At 37.3% G+C, this 6,419-nt stretch overlaps 1 protein-coding gene across 2 annotated transcripts in view; it reads left to right on the top strand.

Annotated features, from left to right (window-relative positions):
* The window catches only part of CHLSN (cholesin), a 342,470-nt gene that overhangs the window by 117,866 nt on the left and 218,185 nt on the right, over positions 1-6,419 (top strand). The window lies entirely within an intron of this gene.

The raw sequence follows: 6,419 nt of genomic DNA, 5'->3' as shown, positions 1-6,419 counted from the left end.
GTCAAGATTTGTTTCCACTGAGGCATTTTTACCTGGATGGGATAAAGGCAGGAACAGCTTCTATCATTTTAAGACAGATCACTATATCATATGATTCTATTAGCTGTTTATTATCTGGTAGATTCAGCTCAGAGATGGGTAACTTCTAAGGGGGGGGGTTAGGATGGGTGAAGAGTTGGCAATATTCAGAACAATGAGGGGGCTAGGAGACAGAATATTAAATTGCAATGAGTATATGTAATGTTCTCTCTAAAATGTAATGTTGTCTGTTGAGGTTTTCTTGGGGTCTCTGGAGGCAGCCTTCCTTTCAGTTCAGTAATCACCACAGGTACAGCCAGGTGTTAAAGTCCAAATCCTTTATTGTCTCTTTCAAAGTCTTGTCTCTTTTCCTGGTGCCCAGTTAGCTTTCTTAGAGGCCTATCTTTCTCCTTGGTTCCGTAGGCTTGAGCTCCTGCCTCCTTCTCTGCCCTCTGACTCTCTCCAAATCTGCAAAGGTTTGTGCTTCAGCCTCCAGCCACTACAAAGATGGACGATGGAATGAATCTGTCTCAGCCTCCAAGAGCTTCTAGTGCGCTTGTCCTTTCTGGCCCTGAGAGCTCCTCCTTATATGCCCCACACTGAGTATTCACCAATCATTATATCACCAGGAAACCATAATTTGTTGTAGGATTATATCAGTGCTAAACTAGATTTAACCATTGTCTCCTCAGTACTTAATACAAGTACCTTGTTTCAAATACTGGTCCATAACATCTCCTTGTAGGATTAAATCAATCATACTGAACCATGCTAAATTAGATTGTCTCTATTCCACTAACTTAATATTTTGTAAGAATCCTTTGTTTCAAGTTCTGAGTTCTGGCCCATAATAACTGTATGGTAAAAAAGAGAGAAAGAGGGAAGGAAGAGAAAGAGGGGAATCTAAAGAGGGAGGAAAGTGACAAGATATAGACCTATTTTGCCAAGGACCAGCCACAGTTGCTAGGAGGTATTGATTTTTTTTTTTTTAATAATTTACCAGCCTCCAGACCACTTAAATTATCCATCATTCAACAACTATTTATTAAGTGCCTTCTATCTGCTCTGTATTGTGGAAGGGATACAAAGATAAGAATGAAATATGTATCCATTTCCTTCTAGGAGTTTAGTAAGCCTATTGGGGAAGACACACAAATAGTGATTTTTATATGTGTGTGGTGATGGTTGTAAATATGGGGAGGCACTAAAATCTCACATCAGGAAAGGCTCCATTTAGAAAGTGGCCCTTGCACTAAGTGTTAAGGAAACTAGGTGAGGGAGATGTGAGAAGGGAGTATATTCCAGGCATAGGAACTACTGACCTATATACAGGCAAAGAGGTAGGAGATGGAACATCATGCGTAAAAAAAAACTTCATCAATGAGAAAGCCAATTTGGCTGAACATAAAAATTTCATGAAAAGGAGTATTGTATAATAAGAATTGTAAAGAGATTATAGAAAACTATAGGGTTTGTGTTTGACCCTAAAGGTAACGGAATCACTACGGTTTATAGATTAGGGGAGTAACAATCAGATCTTTGAATTAAAAAAAAAATTTCATATACATGAAGGTTAAAAATTTTAGAAATTCAGGTATATGAGTTAAAAATTTTCAGGTACTTGAAGGTTAGATTAGGGTCAAGTAAAAATAGTTTCTGGGTAAATTATAATCAATTTTATCATCTACATTAGCAAATAATCTACAAAAAGGGCTTGTTTGTCCTCTCAGTTATCAGAGGCCTTAACTTGTGATACTTTTGGAAAGGTGGGGGAGGAGTGTGCACCTGAGGGTGAAAATCCAACTCTTGAAACAAATAACAAGATAATGATAATAATGAGAGATTGGCTTATTCCAGTGAAGATCTGGAGGATCAGACTGATCTATACTCATATCACTCCAGCTAGGTAATCTTGATAAAAGAAGAATCTACTTTTATTTGCCTTTTGATCTGTTTTACCTCTCATTATCAGTCCTGTATTTCAAAGTCTGCCTGAATAACCTACTGGAGAAAAACCAAAAAGTTCTCTTTTGGACATTGTAAACTTGAAATGCCTACAAAACATTTTTTTTTTTAAAAATTTCTAATAGGTACAAATGTCCATTTTGTTCAAAGTGTCCACAGTAATACAGGACTAGAACTCAAGGCATTATAGAATATTGAGGAACAAGATTCACATTGCATATGAGTCCAGTCACATGCAATTTTTCTTCTTCCTATGCCATAGAATTAAGTCATCAGAAACTAGCTTAAACAAAATAGATGTGTTAGAAGGATATCATTTCCTGTCTTAGAAGGAATATCATTGAGCCCCTTTGGGTTTCACCTTTGAATCAGACTATTTGCAGATATTGGCAGCATTTACCAAGGGGTATAAAAACCCAACTATAAAATGGACAGGAGACATCATGAGTGTGAAAGATTTTCTTCCTGGCTAACTCAACCTTAGAGCTTAGGCAGGATTAGTTATTTTTCTATTGGTTGTGGCACCCAGAGTTAAGAGAAGGAAAATAATTGCTGTTGAATTTTGGAACTAGAAGGGACCTTAAGAGATCATCTGTTTTCACTCCCTTATTTTACAAAGTTCAGAAATGAAGGCCTAGAGGAATTGTGAGATGTCCAAGGTGACACAGCTTGTTGGTACCTAACCAGAGAACCAAACACAAGTGTCCAGACTTCCAGCCTCAAGCTTGCTTTGGCTTTTTACTGGTGCACTTCCCAGGAAAGCTACCATGATATCTCCCTTGTAACCTACTGCAGAATCTTTTTTGAAATGAAAATGGGTAGAAGGTTCATCAGTGGGCCACATCTTTTTTTTTTTTTTTTAATTTTTATAATTATAACATTTTCTTTGACAGTACATATTCATAGGTAATTTTTTTTTTTTTTACAACATTATCCGTTGTACTCCCTTCTGTTCCAAATTTTTCCCCTCCTTCCCTCCACCCCCTCCCCTAGGTGGCAGGCATTCCCATACATATTAAATATCTTATAGTATATCCTAGGTACAATATATATGTGCAGAACCGAATTTTTTTGTTGTTGTTGCAAAGGAAGAATTGTATTCAGAAGGTAAAAACAATCTGGGAAGAAAAACAAAACAAAACAGTGCTCACAGTTTACACTCATTTCCCAGTATTCCTTTTCTGGATGTAGCTGATTCTGTCCATCATTGATCAATTGGAATTGTCTTAGCTCTTCTCTATGTTGAAGATATCCACTTCCGTCAGAATACATTGAATACGTCCTCATACAGTATCATTGTTGAAGTGTATAATGATCTCCTAGTTCTGCTCGTTTCACTCAGCATCAGTTGATGTAAGTCTCTCCAAGCCTCTCTGTATTCCTCCTGTTGGTCATTTCTTACAGAACATTATTATTATTATTATTATTCCATAACATTCATATACCATAATTTATCCAACCATTCTCCAATTGATGGACATCCATTCATTTTCCAGTTTCTAGCCACTATGAAAAGGGCTGCAGTGGGCCAAATCTAATAGCCAGGTATTAATCCTAATTTTTTTCTGAGACTGGGAATTGAAGAGGGCTCCCAACTTGAGATTTTTTTCCCCCCTAGACCTAGAGCTTCCTGGAGCCTGTTAAGTAAAGAGCTCAGATCCAAATGCCCTTCTTCATTCCCTGCAAAACTAGAAATGTTTAGGTCTTATGTAACTTATCATTGTGGAAAAGTATTTTGGGATTCAATCAATTCAGGAACATTTATTAAACATCTTCTTAAAAAAACAAAACAAAACAAAACAAAATCTTCTTAATCACCTTGCCTAGTTTGGCTGAGCAAGAGAGAGACAATGGACTATAAATCAAGAGTTCAAAGATTGTGACTCACCGTAGGCCAGAATAAATTAGCATTCTTAGCCAAAAATGCCCAAATTGTCTCTTTGCTCTGGAAATGGTTGGTTTGTGCTCCCAACCTGGCCTTCAAATCAGCTTATTTGATGTTCCCAGCACTTCCTTGGTCTAATGCATTAATAATTTCTCTCCTCTTTGATAAAGGATTGGTAAAAGCCTGGCTAAAATGAAACTTGCTCATTGTCCTTTTCTTATTGTCATTTTATTTTGATACATCTGTTTAATTTAAGCTGATTTTTAGTTTCTCTAATTTATTTGGTCTCTACTAGATGGAGAACAGAGCTTTCCCTGAGAGTGAATGAAGGCTGTGCATGGTTATTGTCACACATTTTCTCAGAGGGGTATGGTAATCAAATTTCATAGTAATAGAATTTTAGAGCAAGAAGGAACCTTAAAGATGATCTAGTTCAACACCTTCATTTTGCAAATGAGGAAACTGAGACCCAAGGGACCTTATAGATCAAATTATCCAGCCCCTTTACAGATGAGTAAGTGATGTTCAGAGGCAAAGGGAGTTTTTTCAGGATCACACAGTGAGTTAGTGGTAGAGTTGGGATTACAAACATACTAGAGAATCTTAGGTCAATTCTTTGGAATTCTATATCAGCTCAATAAATGAAATATTTTAACTATATGTGTGTGCTTCTTGATGTGCCACTGGCTTTTTGTAATTCATGTAGTTATCATTTTTGTATGGCTTACTAGAGTCTTCCAATCTGTACTTATTTTGGGTCCCTTCTTGTGTCTTGGTTCTCATATAAAATGTACGTCTTATTGTATGGGACCAAGCATTTCATCAAGGTATCTGTGATCAGGTCAATATGACACGAACTGGCTGTGTGAATTTGAAGAAATCATTTCAGCTCTGTGAGTTTCACTTTCCTTAAGTAGTGAATAAATGGAAAAGGCCCTTTAATTATTAACCACATGTGATTCTGTTTCCTTCTCTGTTGCATTGGATTAGCATAGAAGTAGTGAACTTTAAATAGAAATGAATCCCTGCATGTTGACTTAGAAGACCACAAATTAATATTATCTATGTTGTGTTGTAATTTATTTATTTTGTTAGAAATTTCCCAATTATATTTTAAGGTATTCTCCACATTGGCTTTTTGCATCACTTTTATTTCTCTTCCCAGTTATTCCTCTATTCCTTTTACCTGATTTTCAAAATACATGTTTAGCTCTTTCTTGCCCTGAAACCATTTAATGTTTTTCTTAGATATAGAGACTTTGACTTTATGTTCATCTGAGTGTGTATTTTGATCTTCCTTGTCACCAGAGTAACTTTCTTTGGTCAGAATTTTTTGTTGCTGTTAAAACAACACACATTACTTGGCTTTTAACTCTTTGTTAAAGTAAGGATCTGTTTCCAGGATAGAAGGTGTAATGACCCAAGTGTCAGGAATGTTGTGCAGCTATTTTCAGGGACTTCTACTGTGAACCAGCACTGCTATACAGATCTGAGTATTGCAAAGCATCAGAGCCCTGTCTCAGTGCCTGCAAAGAAGCCTCTGCAATCTCCTTCTGACCAGCCATTTGGCCCCCTTCCCTGTGGCCTGAGGTCTTTGGGAGACACTACTCTGCAGTAGCTGCTGTTGATTTCGTGCCTCCCAAAGCCTGCCCCGTTTTTGCTGGGGCTCCCTTACGCCCTAAAGATGACAAACCTCTCTTGCTGACCCTGTGAGTCATGCTTGGCATCTGAGAGGCTTGAGAGGTCTAGAAAGCTCAGTGGATTCACAGGCCACAAGACCTGTCCCTGGCTTGCTGGCCTGTTTTCCAATTGCACTCCAGATCCACCCTGTGCAACAGACCCTCCTACCTCCTTGGCTGTTTTTTTTTTGTAGGTTCTGGTATCCTAAAATTTGTTTAGAGTCATTATTTAAAGGAATTTTAGAGGGATTTAGGGGAAAATTCAATGGAATTTCTGCCTTCACTCCATCATCGTGGCTCAACCTTGCCCAGTTATATTTTATTATTCTGGTCCTGGTAGTTTGACATATCTGGCCCAGCATACTGGAATACAAAATTTCTGAGATTATAATGCTGTCTTCTTCTTCATAGTACTATCCTCTCACTATATTCTTAATTGTCTGTTTTCTCAAATAGGGACATGATTAGAAATATAGGTGTTTGCCTGTGTCTTCTGTAAGAAAACCTTCCAGTTCTGTAGTTTAGGGCTTGGTTGTAGAATCTGTAAAGTTCAAAAAGGACATCAAGTCTAGCCACATTGTGTGACGCAAAAATCTTTATCCTTTATAGATTGAATCTTATCCATCCTGTTTCTTGAATTCTTCTCTTGACTTGGAGATTAGTTCCTCACAAAATAGACTTTGTTGGATAGTTCTAATAATTAGAAAAATTATTTCACCACTGATCCAAAATCTTCTTCCCCATCATTTCTGCAAGTTGGGCTTAGTTCTGAAGTTTTACAAAATATACCTCCTTCTTCTTAGAAGGCTGTTAAGGATAATATGGAAAACAGAGGTTGTAGTAATAACAGTATTCCTCTCTAACTGTACATG

This window comes from Sminthopsis crassicaudata, chromosome 1 (assembly GCF_048593235.1).
Source record: "Sminthopsis crassicaudata isolate SCR6 chromosome 1, ASM4859323v1, whole genome shotgun sequence".
Taxonomy (NCBI): domain Eukaryota; kingdom Metazoa; phylum Chordata; class Mammalia; order Dasyuromorphia; family Dasyuridae; genus Sminthopsis; species Sminthopsis crassicaudata.
Note: the sequence above shows the minus strand (reverse complement) of the source record. Positions and strands in the feature narration are given on the sequence as shown.